At 39.2% G+C, this 18,689-nt stretch overlaps 1 protein-coding gene and 1 non-coding gene across 5 annotated transcripts in view; both read left to right on the top strand.

Moving 5' to 3' along the window:
* LOC126760632 (eye-specific diacylglycerol kinase) overlaps window positions 1-18,689 on the top strand; it is a 213,050-nt gene that overhangs the window by 9,637 nt on the left and 184,724 nt on the right. The window lies entirely within an intron of this gene.
* Trnay-gua (transfer RNA tyrosine (anticodon GUA)) lies at window positions 4,693-4,840 on the top strand. Its single transcript has 2 exons — window positions 4,693-4,729; window positions 4,805-4,840. It is a non-coding gene; the product is annotated as a tRNA-Tyr (tRNA).

Genomic DNA, 18,689 nt, shown 5'->3' with positions numbered 1-18,689 from the left:
TATTCAAGCGTCTTAAATGCACATCAATGATTCTCATCAATATATTTGCGCACGTGTGTGTGTCCACCGACATGTTTATCGTTGCGTTCCTGTGGCTGCACATGTTCGTTTCGCCAGTTGCGCACGTCAAACGAGCTTAAGACATCAATTTATAAATATTGTCATATTTGCCTGTCCGCCGGCTCGTCATGTCTTCTTGCCTCGCTGGCATGCTGCTAAGTCATTGCTGCTATTCACCCGGCGCTAATCATACTGATGACTCGTGTGCCACAAATGCTTTCTTTTGCCATATAATTGGATTACACTCTCACCAGCCTCGATTACTGGCAGATTAATAGTCCGTTAGTCCGTCTAACTTGCATACATTTGTTGGTATTTCATCTAATAGGCATTCCGTTAATAATCATAAACGCTTGTGTGACCATAAGCTTACAAATCGTATTCTTCAGCTGTTGCTGCTGCTCCAGCTGCTCTGACACACACTTGTTTGTTGTTTTTCTTCTTCATTGTGCGCCTGTTAAATTAAGCAAATCGCGGCATATAAAGCTATTCGGCCATAAAGCATAGCGACATTGATAATAAAAAGCGTCGTAGCGTCCGCATTTGTGCTCATGAAAAATTACACTACTTACGCAACAACAACAACAACAGCATCAAGGGGCATAAAAATGCAAAATTTCGCAATAAAACATGCCATTACTCACACACACTTACACAAAAAAAAGACTCACAAGGTGTTGTGGCCAGCCCCTGCCTGCTTTTCGAGCATCACGTCCTTCTTTTCGGCTTCGTTCAGCGCTTCTCTTCATTTTTTCCTAATTCTAGTCCCCTCATCTGTACACCACCACTTGCCATTTACCCACAGACGCACACACACAAGCACAAATCTGCCGCTTTCGACGGCAAGAGGACGCAACACTTCAACTATTTATTTGTTTTATTTTATGGCGCTCGTAATGCGCGACCGCTTTCGTAGGTTGGCGTCAATACCGTTAAGGTCGCTTCATAGTCGCGTAGACTATTTGTCTGCAATCATGAAATTTTCAATTTATCAACAAATATAAACATAAATGTACATTTTTCAAACGTTTTCAACGCTTGTTTTTGCTTTTATTGTTGTGTGTGCTGCGAATTATTGCTGTTGTTGTATTTTTTGTAGATTCTGTGCATTCAAATGTGCGTTAACAGATATTTTCAGAATTTAAGGTTTGTGTAGCGGAGACAGCTCAATAAAATCTGAAAAATGTTGAGGCACCAACAACATGTTACAACAACTTAGGCTACAAATTACATAGCAGTGTCGGATTATAACGTTGCTGTCCTTAGTTCTATACCTAGTACAGCTTGCTTCCTCTTAACCCGACGACGTCGAAAGGGGAACTTAAAAAAAAGTCCATTCTTCTTCTTTAGTTTGTAACGGCATAGAGTTTTCCTTTAAATGCGTGGATGTAGTTGCGAGAACCCTATTCCATTCCTTAGCATGGCTACTCGAAAATACTTTCTTCTTCTTTACTGACGTTAACAACAGTGCGCCAGTTTTTTCGCAATGTGGCGCAATTAGAGATTCCAAGCAAAGCCAGTTCCTTCTCCACCTGGTCTTTCCAACGGTCTTCCTCTTTCTCTGCTTCCCCCGGCGGGTACTACGTCGAATACTTTCTTTTAATTCGCTGAACTATGTCAGTGTCGCCGTACATCTCATACAGATCATCGTTCCATCGAATGCGATATTCGCCGTGGCCAATAAATCTTTCGCAAAACTTTTCTCTCGAAAACTCGCAACGTCGACTCATCAGTTGTTGTCATCGTCCAAGCCTCTGCACCATAAAGCAGGACGGGAATGATGAGTGACTTGCCGAGTTCGGTCTTTGTATGACTTTACTTCTCAATTGCCTACTCAATATGAAGTAGCACCTGTTGGCAAGTGTTATTCTGCGTTGGATTTCGAGGCTGACGTTGTTATTGGTGTTGATGTTAGTTCCAACATTGATGAAATTATCTACAACTTCGAGGTTATGACTGTTAACAGTGACGTGAAAGCCTAGTCGCGAGTGCGACGACTGTTTGTTTGATGACAGGAGATATTTCGTCTTTCCCTCGCTCACTACCAGACCCATTTGCTTCGATTCCCTATTCAGTCTGGAGAAAGCAGAACAAACGACGCGGGTGTTGAGGCCAATGATGTCAATATCATCGGCGTACGCCAGCAACTGTACACTCTTACAAAAGATGGTACCTTGGGTAAATACTTAGCCAAACTCCGTGAAGATAATATTCCATACAAGAGCTTAATATTGATCGGTCAGCTTATTACCATATAGCATATATGCACCAACATATCAACAACTTGGAATGACTTTTCCAGAGCAGACACTCTTCGGATGCCGTGCAACAAGATAAATTCATCGATTTAAAAAATTGATGATGTTTTCCATCAGATAACTTCGCTTATAATACACTCCTCTGTCATTTTTCTTTTTTACTTAAAGTTGTGCCAGCTCCCTGGGACATGCGAATGTTCTTACAATCCTCCATAATCTTAACTGTTTAAGTGCACAGACAGAACCAGCTTACGCACACACTTGCAAGTACATATATATAAGTAAATATATGCACACTTACATGCATTGGACCATTGAACCGGACAAGTTGCTAGCATTAGCTACATATTATCCTTGCCATCCTTCCCAGTCATCGCATCTCTTGCCGCATTTGTTTCTGCACTTTACTTGAGAAACTACATAAAGCGAAAAAATAGAACTGAACTATTTTATAATAATACTACTTTGTAACTTAGCAATTGCTGCTGTCTGCCACATGCGGAGTGTGTGCCACACGCATGCTCTGGCGCTGGCGCTGCCGAGCGTGTGCCGGTCGTAATCCACTGGCGGTTAATGCACAGGACATTGTCATTGAAAGTTTAAGCGGTCACTCACTCACCATTCTGCTGCGACTACTATGAGCTAAGGGGTTTTTACAGTTTGCCGCACGCTGCGCTTTCAGGCTGCCTTTTTTGTTATTCTTGCTTTTGCAAGTCCAAGTGGTTAGTTGCAGTGCTGGCCGATTATGGAGTCATGTGGGATTTGTGTAAAGTCAGTAAAGAACCCGTCACTGACCTAAGACAACGGCAAAGTTTCATTAACAGTTAAAGAGGTAACAAACTGCCAACAACAACAACAATTTTCTCTGTTCTTGTTCACTTTAAAGACAGATTAGCTGGTTAGGGTTTTTCTCTAAACATCAAAAATGTAAATCAACGTGCATATTAAGTCGAAAACTTCAGATTATTCAGCACTAGGAGCTATTAAATCAACTATACCTAGTAGTATGGACTTTCAGATGACTATTATTTGAGTTGTCATCACTTTTAGTTTACGAATATTTCCATATTGTAACATTGTAGATTTAACGCTTTTAAAGCTCTGAGAATATCAATATTAGATTTTATGTATCGTTTCAAACGGACGGTATTTTACTGATTTTTCCTTACTAGCAATACATGTGAGCCGAATCGGTTAAAAAATCTGATTTTTCATTGTTCGCTCAGCGACATCTGGCGGTTTTAAGCTTACGAGCTTTCACAAAGTTATATGGATAATGTTTATGAATTGATACCAAAAGAGTAAAAAGCTATGCTTATGGCACCCGATGAAATAAGGTTACATAAGGGAATTTGTTTCTCCGTTTGTAAATTTGTATACCTAACTTCAGTGAGAGTAGGCATACCACATTAAATTCACCTTAAACGAAGCTTTTGTGATAGTTAAACTTAATCTTGAAAAAAATTATTGCTTACTGCTGGATCATTCCCCGGTTCAAAGTTTTTACCGTTATGATTGCAAATTTATCGATAAAAAATCGATCGACCTAGATAAAGTCCGTTAGACAATGGCAAAATATTTCCATATCAAGCATGATTTGCTTTGAAGAGCCGTCAAGGATGACCGTTCTTGAAAATATCCGAAACAAAATAACGCTTTCTCTAGCCTCAAGTACTCAAATACATTGTTTACAAATACAACTGTGCATATTAATTAAACACGATCTATTCGCCTAGCGGAGAAACAATGCGCGCATCGCAAATACTAGCGAGAAGCCGGCACGCTCTCCAGTAACTAAAAATAGCGCACTAAGTGAAATTGGATGCACAAATGTGTATGGATGTATGTGATCGGCAACAAGTGAAAGACGGGCGGCTGGCGATGATGCAAAAGAGAAGCAAGAGAAAGCGCAGTCAGCTCGTAAATAGCCAACAGCTTGCAATATTCATGGAGAGAGGTACAATTGAGTGCAGAAACAATAAACTGGGAGTACAATTAATTGAACGGTCATAAAATGGCAGAGTGTTGCCGCTTGCTGAGCGTATAACCAGTTGACGATTGCCAGCCCATAGTTGGAGAAAGTGTGCGTTGCAAAAAAGGTGATGAGAAGAGAATTTAATAATAGTCATTGGAAGAGCAGTGAAAAGCAAGAGACATGTGATTTGGAGAAACAAATTATACGAGCAGTTTGCTGTTTATTTTCTCCACCACGTCCGCCAAGTGGGGCGTCGAAATGGAAATAAACTCGCTCCACAGACATACGAACGCATCCATATATGTCTGTAGCCCCCACAGAGGCGCCCATATACTTGTATATATGAAAGTTGATGTGAATGAAAAGCGAAACGACGGAATGGACGCGAACGCCCAACTGCCTTCGATAGCTCAGTTGGTAGAGCGGTGGACTGTAGTCAGAATTAGCTTGCATCAACATTAATAACGTTGGCGCGGCGATCACGCATACTGTCGGTCGCTGCAGTGCAGACATCCATAGGTCGCTGGTTCAAATCCGGCTCGAAGGAGAACCCTTAGTTTTTTTTACCGCTTGGAAATTTGTCACAGTTCGTTTGTCGAATCCTTTATGGTGGATCTCAGCGTATGCCTGGCTGCCACATGAATAATTAAAATATTTAATTAATTTAATATTAAAGTAATGACGCATTTAACGCTTTCGAGCGAATTAAAAATTGATCGGCCATTGCCAGCATACCGCAGTTAATTCAGAGAAGTTAAGCTGGAATTTGTATATTGGTACAAGCGTATGTGCGTACATGTGTATGTATTAGTGACGAAGTATGTGCGTTCGCGGTTTGTGCTCATAATCATAACGCCTGCCAGAACTTTTGCATTGAAACATGTATTTCTCGCGCTTAAAAATTATAAATTAAATATGTTTGTAAGCGTCTATGGCCAGTGCATTCAATTAATGAATATTTGTTGTTGCGGTTTTGCTGTCTAAATTAAAATTAATGAAATTAAATGGCTTGCACTTTAGCATTTTATTAATTGGCGCTGCAACTTTTTATCGAATTAACTTAGTGATTTTGTGGAAAATTTTTTTCCGGTTTTCTGTTCTAAAATAAATGTTTTTAAACATAAACAAATAGCTGATTCTCTTCTAATGCAAGAATTGTTCAGGTTAACTTGAAAAACGGAATTTTTATATAATTTTTCATAATAACTTTTCATTAGTTGCCTTAAAGGCCAATGAATTTTTATTCTAGCCAAAAATTGTCCATACAGTTGCGGTCTGAATATTATTGGAAGGGACACTTTTTCCACCTTGGTCGTGTTCGAGGCCCATCTAAAACCTCTGCCGTACTTTGGGTCCGGCACCCGGCCAGAGTGCGACTCCACAATGAATATTTCAACCCTACCTGCCTTTAGGTTTCAACCGCAGCCACCACGAATCTCCACAAAGGGCCAAACCCAATGAGCAGATTAGAGTAAGCTCCAAGGGTTAACTGCTAATCGTGGTACCAGGTTCAAGTCTCTGGTATGATCTTGTAGCTTTTGCTGCTATCGGTTGGTGACATTTGTCGCTTGAACTTTAAATGTCTTTTTATTAGAAGGAAATTCATTCAAAGTCTATAATATCATTTCAAGTTGAGTATTATAGCACAATTTCTGACATAGACTATGCTGACATTTCAAGGCAAGCCCATTGAGTCAGACACAGTGCATATGGATTTTAGTCGCCTCTTACGACTATTCTAACCTCTGTCCGCTGGGTAAATGTCACTGTTGATAGTCATAACTTCGAAATCGTAGATAATTTCGTCTATCTTGGATCCAGTATTAACATCAACAACAATGTCAGCCTCGAAATCCACTGACTAGGGAATTGAGAAGTAACGTCCTCTCTTGACTAACAAAGACCACACTAAGACCGAACTCGATAAGTCACTCATTATTCCCGTCCTGCTATATATTGCAGAGACATGGACGATAACAACATCTGATTTAAGAACTTTCGAGAGAAAGCGAATATCGCGATGTTGACATCGTTCAGCGAATTAAGAGACAGTGGCTGCGCTAGCTAGGTCATGTCGTCCGTATCGTTGAAAACACTCCAGCTCTGAAAGTATTCGACGTAGTACCCGCCGGGGGAAGCAGAGGAAGAGGAAGACCTCCACTCCGTTGGAGAGATCAGCTGGAGAAAGACCTGTCTGCTACTTGGTGTCTCGAATTTGCGCCGAATCGCTAAAAGATGAATCGATTGGCGCGCTGTTGTTAACTCGGCCATAACCGCGTAAGCAGTGTCTATGCCAGTAAAGAAGAAGAGGTACGGATGTTCTTCATGGAGGGTCGAACATCATGCCACCAACCTGGTTTTCTTCACTCAATCGCTTTTAATATGCCGCTTAGTAACGCTTATTAAACTCTCCTTAAATTCCTTGGATTTAAAGTGGCAATTTTTGGAGACAAGGACAACGAATACATTTTTTCAATATTATTGATTAGTTCTGTATGTTTGTAGCAGCATCTATTTCACGTCCTTTTGAATATTATGGCGTCCACATGCAGCAGATGGCAAACCCAGCATTCAAACTGGAGCAACACTAATCTATTCTCATATGCAAGTAGCTGATCAATCAAAACGACAAATTCTAATAATATTCAGGAGTCACTGACTCTACGAAGCAATGACCTCGGAACAAAACATGCTAACGGAAAATGAAAGAGGACCTTCGGCACAATAGATAAACAGCTATTTAAAACATTTGAATGGTAAAATCAATCAATATCAGTGCCGCACACATACATAAATATGTAGGCGCACAACGATTTCACTGCCACCCACACCGATTTTCGACTTTGAGAGTGTCGGAACGCGAAAGCTTTGTGCTTTTGCTTGCATGTGTATGTATGTTTGTATATGTTAAACACCGCTCGATGAACTTAAGCCGCGGTAATGTTTGTGATGATTACAATTATGTAAGCGAACAACGCTGAAGGAGCCTTTATTTCTTAAGCGTTTTTATTGCAGACACCATTAGCTTGTAGGCAGCTGCTGTTGGTGATGAGAGTATTGGCTGCAGGATTTCGAAAAGTCAATGTACGCTTGTGTGTGCTTGCTTCTGCATGGTTGTTCGCAGGAGAGAAAAGAACAGCAGCACTGTTTCATTTCCAGAAATGCGTTTTATTGCCCTTTTGATGCGAATTTTAGTGCTCACTTGACTGTTGAGTTCACTGACCTGGCTGATAAGAAGCATCAAAGTATACTTGTATATGCACTCACACATGCACACAAATCATCTTTGTGCCGTTTCCATTGCTTGTGGTTCGTCCTTTTTCCTATGCTGTTTCCTAAGACTTATTTAATGCCTTTGTACCAAGCCATGTTAGTTTATAAGTTATTTGACCTCAACAGTATCGGATTGTGGGTGTTGTGTTTTTATTTCCTTTTTCTTTGTTCTTTCTCTTGTTGTAGCAACGCTTCAATCGTCTTGACTTGTTATCGTTGTGATGCTGTTAACGAGATAGGCTTGTTCCTTTTGCATATCTGTGTTTGTGCGTCTGTCGGTGTGTGTGTGTTATTTTTCGCACTTAAAGCGTATTAGTTTCATTTTATTATCTCACTTTTGCTTCTTTCACTTCTGCAGCTGTTGTTTTTTCCATATATCGTACATATACATATTTAGTTTCTTTGTGTTGCCTTTTTAGATGTTTGAATCTGTTTTATTTGCTCTTAGCGAAGTCTTCTGTTGTATTGGGGGTTTCGTATGTAGAAAGAGTGTAGCACTTTTCTGTAGCTTCATGTATTTGTTTGTCATTACATCTCTAAAATTATACTATGGAACTACTAAAGCTTAATACATTTACTGAGTTTCTACCATTAAGGGGTTAGGTGGGTTTCAGACGTACAAAAAAGGTATTTTTACGATTTTTTTATATGTAAACAATCATATATTTCAAATATATAATATGTAATATCAAAGGTACATATTTGAACAATGTATCCTGAAATTTCGTTATGTTGAAAATTCAGCCGTTGCGACCCCATCTCTCAAAAAAAAGTGCTCTCGCCGTGAACAGCATGACTTTTTATTGGTTCATCTAAAATTAAAAAACCAAACATATTCCGTTAGGAAATATATATATAAATCTCGTTTTTGAACGAAGGAAATAAAAAAAATTAAAATTCTCATTTTTTCTCAGACTTTGAACAAAAAATCTAATTTTTTGGTCAAATTTCCCCTTTTATTGGGTTAAAAAAATAGTTGTAATTAAAAAAAACCTTCGTTCAATAACTAGATAATGTTATTTTAATGATATGAACACAATTCGAACTAAATCGGTCCATAACTTTTTGAGAAATCGTGTCCACCGACTTGTATCCCTATGGTAGTTTCTCATTCTAAGTTTTCCTTTGCGAGGCGTCCTGAAACAATTGAACACACTGACTCATATCATTCTCACGAACTTAAGTTCACTAAGGCAGTTTTATAGACTATGTTGTACCGGTTATATAGAGTTAAGCATGTATTATACTAATGGAGTTACATAACAGGTGGCGCTGGGATAGAAACATCATTATTCGACATGCAGTCTTCACTTGTAAACTATGATTTTTTTATATAAAATAATTTTTGAGGTGTCGTAAAAAAAGGCAATTTTTACAATCCATATTTTATTGGTTATTTATTAACTTAACAATAATAAAGGAAGAAATCATTAAATAAACACTTTAAAAATTTGTATCTGATGAAAAAATTGACACGTGACCATGTCCACGATTTCAACGCTCCTAACAAACTGAAACAAAACAGAAAAACATTTATCTAGACTAATGTCGTAGAGTCTTGTTCCACGGAAAAGTGGGGAAAAATCTTCACGAATTGCCGACTACCTAAAAAAATTTTTTTTTACTACTTTTTGACCGTTTCGAATTTTTTAAATTAGCAAATTTGAAATTTGGGAATATGGTCTGGAACTTTTCATATTCCCAAATTTCAAGTACTTAAAACTATTAAAGCATTTAATTTACATTTTCTAGGAACTGTTTTGTCACAATGTACGTTAGACAAGTGTATAAAGAAACTCGCTAAAATTTCAGCCAAAACAGTCCAAAAATTCCGAGTCAGCAAAATACCTATGCATTTTTTCCGAAATAATTTTAATACATTTTAACAAGTTCTGCCACCGAACATTTTATTGAAAAGATTTTTTTTATTTTGATGTAAAATTAAAATTAAAAATTGTGTGCAGTTTTTGTATTTTCATTTCCTAATGTATAATTTACAGAGAAGGCATCATTTCAAAATAGCGTTATATTGGAACAGACAAAATTATATTTCATACTCATCGTGATTAGAAATATTATTTTAAAATTTTGTCGGTTCGATAGTTCCTGAATATGGTTTTGGTCCATTTACTTTTTTGGGCGGCGCCACGCCTATTTAAATTTTTAAAAAAAAAGCCTGTTGCCCAAAATTGGAACTTTTGTTGGGAGGTGGTTGTTGGACCCATTTTTGAACTAATATGGAAATGCTTGAAAGAAACGACTCTACGCAGAGTTTGGTTGACATAGCTGTTAGTCCATTTCTTGAGATGAATTGTTCTCCGGTTACTACAAAATGCCCCTCCCTAATGCGATCCTTTGTGCAAATTTCACTTTGTCAAATGGCTTATTTATGACAACAAAAGTTTTTAGTTCGAACATTTTTTCATGGTAACGTTGCGATTTTGCCAATCCATCTTTGAAAAATTCTTATGGATGATTTCAACTCACGTTTCATATAACCCTATATCTGACTCTTTTAGTTTTAGGACTTAGAAACAGATTTTGAACAAAACTATAATACTCAGCAACTTTGTATGAGTATAAAAATTTTTTAGATATATTCTTGAGTAGTTAAACATTGAAAATAAAAAAATCGTTTTTTTTATTTCTGAGCCTACAATACCCGCTTAAATATAACGTCTCACTTTTCTTAGACACACCTTATGTACTATCCATGTATGAAAGCTTATCCCTGCAAATGCCGTTTAGTGTATGGGACATATATGCATATACTATATACTCAACTATTTGTTGTTTGTTGTGGGTGTTACTTCCCTAACACTAATGTAATGCGTAACTTTTGTCCCAGCACAAAGCATAAATTTCTGAAAAGAGCAAAAACATAAAAATACTCAAATACAAGTACATGTGAATGTACTATGTGTATGTGTATGTAAGTATATGTAAATATAGATCGAATGTTGCTAGTTAATTTTGTTGTTATGCTTATTATATTTTGTATGTATTTTGTTACTCATTTCTTTGTAAAAGTCTGTATTTATTGATATATCGTAAGCAATTTTGTATATGATAAAAATGTGTCATATAGTATATCCGTTGCTTTCATCCAATTTACATTGAAATACACGCTTACATACGCACAAACAAGCACTTCAACGTAGTTAAGGGATTTCTTTTTGCAGCTATGACTCTCATATCCGGCTTTGCATATACATATATACATATATAGACATTTATATCCACGCATACATACAAAACAGAATGTTTGCTTGAATGTTGTTGCTCTTGTTCCACTCGCAGTTGTAAGGGATGTGCTCTTCTGTTGACATTGTTCCTGGCATCCGGCTACGGCACATCGCAAACGCTTATAATAATAAACAAATGAGTTAATATCTATGCGAAAATATGTTAAATAAAACTTGAAGGGGCGGCTGTCAGGAACGAGAGTGGCACTCTTGCTGGTACTGCTGTTACTATTGATTGTAACGGTGCTATTTTTAGCTTATGAAGTTGGCAAAACATTAGCGTTTTTACAAGTGTTTAGCATTAGCTGTCTCTTCGCAATATATTATGCAAAGTGAAGGCAAGCCAAAACAAGAAAAATGCAAAGTTGTAGAGCTCTTTACAGATACAAAATGTTCCTTACCAGAACTTGGTTTATGTGGCAGTTATATGCTATAGTGATTCGATCTTAATAAATTTTCCGGAGATTGCACCGTTGACAACAACCCAAGTCAAATTTCGTGAAGATATCCTGATAAGGATTTTCATACAAGCATTTTTTTCTGATCGTTCAGTTTGTATTACAGCTATAAACTATAGTTGTCCGATATCGGCTGTTCCGAGAAAAAAAGAACTGTTGCAAAATTTCAAATATATATCTCAAAACTGAGGGACTAGTTCGCGTATATACTGATGGACAGACAGACATACATGGGTAAATCGACTCAGCTCGTCATGTTGACTTTTTATACACAAGGTGCTTTCCAAAGTAAACAGGACTTCTTGAATCTAGCACCACCTGATGGCGCCATCTATATGTCGACTGGTGCGTTAGAGTCTGCTATCTTTTGTTCTGTTTGTTTTTTTAAGTCCTGTTTAATTTGGAACGCTGAAGAAAACATAGCAGCCGTAGCTGAGAGTGTACGTGGAGACCGTGGAGAGTCCCTTCGGCGCCGTTCGTAGCAACTAGGACTGACTTATGGAATGACTTGGCGCATTTTACGTCGAAATCTTAAATTAAAAGCGTATAAAATAAAGCTTGTACAAGAACTGAAACCGCTCGATCGTCCCAAGCGACGTCTTGAAAAGTTCCAAGAAATTGCGACTTTTTCGTTTCAAATTTTTATCAGCTATAAGGCCCATTTCTGGCTAAATGGGTATGTAAACAAGCCAAAATTGCCGCATTTTGGACGAAAAGCAACCCGAAGAGGTTCAAGAGCGCTATTTCAGCTAGAAAAAACAACGTTTTGGTGTGGTTTATGGCCAGTGGAATCATATTTGTTCAAAAATTCCCCGATGAGAACGTAACCGTCAGTCACCACGATACCCAACTATTTGATACCTGAAATTGAAGCTCGTGATCTCGGCGACATTTGATATGACAAGACAGCGCCACTTCCCACACTTCACATCAGTAAAAGAATTTATTGAGATAACACTTCAGTAAAATAATAATTTCACGTTTTGGAATGTAAATCGTCTAAAGTTTATGCGGACAGTCCTGCTTCGATTCAGGTCCAAAAGCAAAACACACAAAAATGTTCTTTCGAATGATAATAAACATTCCCCAATAAGTTTGAAGTTTCAGTGTTTTTAAATAAATGTATAATTGATATATAAGAAGCTTGTTATTGCTAATTATTTATAATATTTAAATAAATTCACGAAATATAAGTATGTGTTCAAAGCACATATTTATTGTAAAATATTTTATATTTGTTGTATAAATTTAAGATTCCACATTACTTCGACTTAAAAGAGCAATAAAATATGGACAATAACTGCCACCCCTCCGCTGTGTGTTGTGCTACTTGCACTGGCGAATGAACGGTGTGCGCGCATTTGTTCGAGTGGCAATAAAATATTATATCAACAGTAGAAATCCCCATTTATGTGTGTGGAATGCCAAACAACAACAACAGAAACAAACAAAGATCAAAAGCAAGCACAAATAATAATAATAACACTCGGCAATCCTTCGGGCGACAGGTGTTCAACGGATGACGTCACCAACACTGGCACGCCATTCACCGTTCAACACCCGCCATTCGCCATTCGCGATTCGCAACGACGCCAGACAAAGAGCGAAATTCAATTTGCAGTTTCACGTAAACAAAAGCCAATGGAAAGCCGAGAAGTGTAATCATTTTAAGCAGGATGAATGCGCGTCTATAAATACCACGGAAAGGGAATGGACAAAGAGAAGTGCGACAGCGAAACTGCCATGGAAAAGTTGGTGAAAGCGGAAATTAATATCTTGACGGCGCAAAGATGAGCACGCAGCCTTAGATAACAGGCATTGCTTTAGCTAAATGCCAGAAGAAACAATGTAAGGAACAGCCATGGCCGATTTAGAGGCGGCTGTGGCTGCTAATCGTCGCGTCATTAGTGACACATCGAGATTTCAATTCTGCTATCTGGCGCTTAATGTCGTCTTCATTGTTGCAGATGCCTGCAATGTGCGTTACGCGTGATTGCTGTTGTTTCTTCATGCCATTGTTGTCTCGATTGTTAAGAAGCGCGTGAAAACAGTTCTCATGTTCATTAAAGCGGTCTTCACCAGCTTTGACTTGTGCGTGAACTTTTAGTTTGTTTGTAAACAATTCAATGACTTTGCTGCTGTTTTTGTGGCCAAATGTCTGCTGGTGTTTTGTAGAGTTTCAGTGCAATGAGCTTTTTCGGTGAATAACTTTGTGGTTCGTGCCCTTGTTGCTTGTAATTTTGTTCTCGATTTAATTGTTTGAAAATAAAGAGAGCTTCTTGCTCAATACCTGATGAGCCACCCTAATGCTGTTGTACTCGCAACGTTTATTGCCAAGACACTTTGCCAAGAATTAGCTGCGGCTTAACTTCGGCAATTAAAAATGCATTATCAAATGACGTGGCATTTGTTAGAGCGATTAACTTGCTGTAATTTTATTCAATTAAATGGAAAAGTTGACGAGCTCTGAATCACTCAAGAGTACCACACTGCGACTATAAAAAAGGGCGAAGCGTATAGTTTAAAATTATCAAAGCTAAAGAGACACCTTCTTTTTTAATTTTCACCTCTCTTTTAGAAAACTGTCATATGTTATTCTGAATGAGAACATTGAGAGCTGTTAGTAAAGATAAACTCATAATCGGTTCTCACGACAGTCGACACGACAGATTTTTATCTGGCTAAGGTCTCTCAACTCGGCAGCATCCTTTCAAATTCTTCTTCTTCTTTATAGGCATAGACACCGCTTACGCGATTATAGCCGAGTTAACAACAGCGCGCCAGTCGTTTCTTCTTTTCGCTACGTCGTGTCAATTGGATATTCCAAGCGAAGGCAGGTCATTCTCCACCTGGTCCTTCCAACGGATTCGAGGTCTTCCTCTGCTTCCCCCAGCGGGTAATGCGTCGAATACTTTCAGAGCTGGAGTGTTTTCGTCCATTCGGACAAAATGACCTAACCAGCGTAGCCGTTGTCTTTTAATTCGCTGAACTACATACATATGTCAATGTCGTCATATATATAATACAGCACATCGTTCCATCGAATGCGATATTCGCCGTGGCCAACGCGCAAAGGATCATAAACCTTCGCAGAACTTTTCTCTCGAAAACTCGCAACGTCGACTCATCAGATGTTGTCATCGTCCTAGCCTCTGCACCATATAGGAGGATGGGAATTATGAGTGACTTATAGAGTTTGGTTTGTGTTCGTCGAGTTAGGATCCTTCCAAATTACTTCAGTGATATTTACTGCCGCTACAATAACAACAACAACAAACCCAAAATCCCAAAAATCAAAAGTTTTCAAAGAAAGTTATATAAAATATTCTAGCAGAACCTTCATTTCATATGTGGCAAAATTATTCCCAACTTCATAAAGCTGTCAGCTGATCTTCAGGGGTTACTTGGGTGTCGAATTTTTTTTATTGTCTTTTTAAATTCTGCAACACCTCTAGAATATTTTCCTAAATTTTCAAGTTGATCCGAGTAATTGTTTCGGAGATACAGCCTTGAGAACTTGTGCGCTCGAGGTTAGCGATGCTAAGTGCGCCGTCTTTGAACGCGTTTTTCCCGAAACTGCGTTTTTAAAGTCGGTTGGCAAGACATCTCGAGAAAGTACTGAACCGATCTTCATGAAATTTTATACAGGTCTTTGAGATACTATTCTTAAATACTTGGACGAAGGATTTGTTTTCGATTCCAACTGTTTGATGAAAAATTGCGCGAAATTTTCACTGAAATTTAAATTTTTTTTTGTAAAAAATGTCTGCCAAAAATCCAATTTTCAGTTCTTTTCCCTTCATCCTAGTTCTAAGTTAAAATTTTAACTTTACTACTTTTCTAACTTCTAACTTTCACTTTAAATGATTCTGTAAGGAGTCACCGAAAATGGCGTCACAATAGCCGAGTTTAAAATATTGTTTTCCAAAAATTCAGTATTTCTTTGTTAATAGTGTAACAATAAAAAATTCGAATAAAATATGTAATTTTTTATATGAGAAAAAAATTGTAGAAAAAAAGGCTGTTTTTTCCCGAGGAAACTCATGTAACCCCTTTTTTTTATTTTTATATAGCTCTCTTGTATATGCATCTCTAACTGTCCTCCTTCTGCTATCCTCATCTGTAAATCTATCTAGACTTTTCCTCTCTTAATTCTCTTTTTATTGACATGCATACACGTCTGTCTGACCGGTTAAATTGCGCCATCTCATATATTTCAACAATTTACGGTTATTGCACATACGACCACATTGAAATGCTGCACGTGCCTTACGTGCAACAAACACTGAATTCCATGCCACTGCAACTTGTTGCACTCATTTGCCATTTCGGTGTGAATAAGTGAGAAGGCAAGAGTGTCTCCCACATGCTATCCTCACTTTCAAAGCTGCAAAACATGACTCATAAAGTTCGTCATATGTTCATACATATTTACGGCAAGGACAAAGTGGCCGTTGGAACGCGCATATAAACTTTGCACGCTGTAAAAGCCACTGCCGCAATTTTGTTGGCCAATAACGGCAATATTCTCAATTAAATATTTTCACATCTTCAACGCGTTGCCAACAATTGCCACATATTTAATGACGGTGATAGTGATAGTTGTCGTTGCTGACAGCCCTGCCAATGATGTAACAGTATATATTTCATAAATGCTGCATGCGCTCAATTAATTGTGCAACAATGTGTCCGCGCAGACAACATAAACTCGAAGCTTCCTCATGCCGTTGCCACTCCCCTACCCCGCTTGAAGTGACAAGTCGTCAACGGGCTAAATACCCTGCTGCAAGCACGATGTGTTTATATTTAGTAATGGTGGTGGTAAAGTGTCGCAATATTGCTAGTCATCACGGAAGCTCTGCTTGCACTGGGACTTTGTTTGCTCGCAGCAACAACAACAGCGGCTTGCGTCTCATTTGAGGAGCGAACGTGTTGAGATAAGCAACTGACAGTTGGAGCAACCATCGACGGGGCGAACTGTGAACACGAAGAAGCGCGTAAGCTGCAAGTGGTGTCCGCCACTAAGCGGAGACGGCGGCGATTGTGCAGCGACATTGTAGAAGATTGTAAGTGGCAAGATTCATGGAAACTTGAGAAAATGCCGGATTTATGACAATAGTCATGTTTAACAGGTTTATGTTGCAATAAAAGATTTATAAGTAAAACGCGCGAACACATTTAAATTAGAGCGCTTGTACTCGTAAAGTTGTTCGTTGTAAAATTAATGGCTGCGCTTAGTTCACTGTATTTTTTAAGTCTTTTGTTGAAGCCTTAATGAAATATGTGCTTGCATTAATCAGAAGGACGCTGAACATAACCGTTGTTATGGTTTATAATTCTGCTTTCCAAGGTGCCGCAATAAGTGGCGCTAATGGAAGCCAGTCATTTTCAGTACTAATTGGGGTATGGAATGGACACACCAACCACCTTGGCAGGATTCTCATCTAAAACCTCTGTCGTACTTTGGGCCCGGCACTCTGTTGCAATGCAGCTTCACATTCAAATGACTTGTCATTGCTTTCTGCATTCGGGCTTTAACCAAAACCACTATGATATTCCCCGGCGGGTCAGTCCGCATGAGCAGGTTGGAGCAAACTCCAAGGGCTCCTACTCCCTGTGATACCAGAATCAAGTGTCCGGTCAGATCTCGTACCCGAAACTACTATCAGTTGAGCTTCCATACTACTCTGGATTGATGACCAGGAGTTGGAGCCATACGCACATTACACGCACACACCATGCTCACAAGAAGCTAGCTCTAATACCCAGTTAAAGGCCGTCGCCGCCTAAACAATTCACTCGCAAACGGGCCTAACTGTTCGTCAATCCGACTTGTGGAGATCATCTAAATGTTCATCAGTCCCAACCCCATACTACTCAGACCCGTAATGTCCGAGTTCGTCGGGAATTCTGCAATAACATGCACCTAATCCTCGACCTGCGCCACACACAAACATCCCGACCTATCAGATAGATGCAGAAAACCTAGACTCAAACAGAGTATGAAGTCTGAGTTACCCTCAACAAACTTAACGTTCCGGATGTACTCGTAAGTCACCCGACCGCTGGAGCTATTGTCCCAGCCATCTTGCCACCTACACCTGACCCTATCATCTCGAAGCTTCTTGCACTCTAGATATCCTTTTCCACGTAACCATTGGAAATAGAATCATTCCGCGAGAATGACACACTCGAGCCCCTTCTTAGCCTGAATGCTACAGCACGCTGTATGAAAATCAGGTCGAGAGGGGTGGATTCAACCAAACGTGCTTTGCATCCGTTGAAACAGTGCGACATACAGGCAAACATGCAAGCATTTTACAACGCATTGAGAGGAGACTTCAGCAACCAGAGACCGTCAATGCTGTTTCCCACCACATTGGGGCTCCATAAGTGGCACAAGCCACAAACAAACGGCATCCGAGGCCCCAGTCATTCTGCTAAATGCGCCGTACTTTGCCTTCGATTGCCTGCAGTCGCTCCTTCAGATTCGGGAAATGTGGAGGGAAACACATTCTCTCACTCATGATTAGCCCCAGGTATTTGACTTGCGTCACATACATCTCGTACACCCGGACAATCGGTGGACGAACCGGTGACATTGCTGCTTAAGCGCAAGTTTTTCCATCGATTTGTCCACCCCCAAACCTAAAACTTACGTTTTTATAATTTTTTATAATTATCCTACCGCCCATTCTAACTCAGACCGCGAGCAACCTTCAACCAGAACTAGAAGGTCGTCCGTATACGCACAACTTTTACAGAGTGGATCGAGCTGCCCGAGCAGTGTCCATCATGAGATTCGGGTGTACATTAAAATATATGGACCACAGATGAATCCCTGCGATCAGCCACGAACCACTTCGATCTCCACACTCCCATTTATACCAACAAGAAAAGCGTTTCTGTCCGAAAAGTAGCTCTGCCAAAGAGTAGTTTCCGGGCAGCTAAGCTCCTCTAGTCGTTGCAACACTAGATCCCAGGGACGACACAGAAAGCAATTGCGTCACCCATAAGTAGCCAATCACCTAAGTATGCTTCCTTCGTCCATCCGTTGTCGTCTCGTGGTCATCGAGAAATTAACGAGCTCAAAACACTCACTTGTGTATGGTTGTATCTTCTGCATTTGTGCTGGTGTTGTCATATTTTCCTCGAGCGATTTCCGTGTCATTAGCAATGAAGCATGACCGCAATATTTGTGTGTATGTGTGCGGCTGTTACTAATACTAATGCAGTAATCAGATTATAACTGAATTATTAAATGCGGTCTGTTTGTTGTTGTTATTGGTTGCGGTCTACTTGTTGCAGGCTCGCTTACTCTGTCAGTCATAAAGCATATTCATGACTTAACCACGTCCTGTCCACACACACACACACACATAAACAGCGTTATGTGTAAATGTGTGAGTGTGTTCATTTA

This window comes from Bactrocera neohumeralis, chromosome 5, assembly GCF_024586455.1.
Source record: "Bactrocera neohumeralis isolate Rockhampton chromosome 5, APGP_CSIRO_Bneo_wtdbg2-racon-allhic-juicebox.fasta_v2, whole genome shotgun sequence".
Taxonomy (NCBI): domain Eukaryota; kingdom Metazoa; phylum Arthropoda; class Insecta; order Diptera; family Tephritidae; genus Bactrocera; species Bactrocera neohumeralis.
This window is presented reverse-complemented; position numbering and strand designations above follow the sequence as displayed.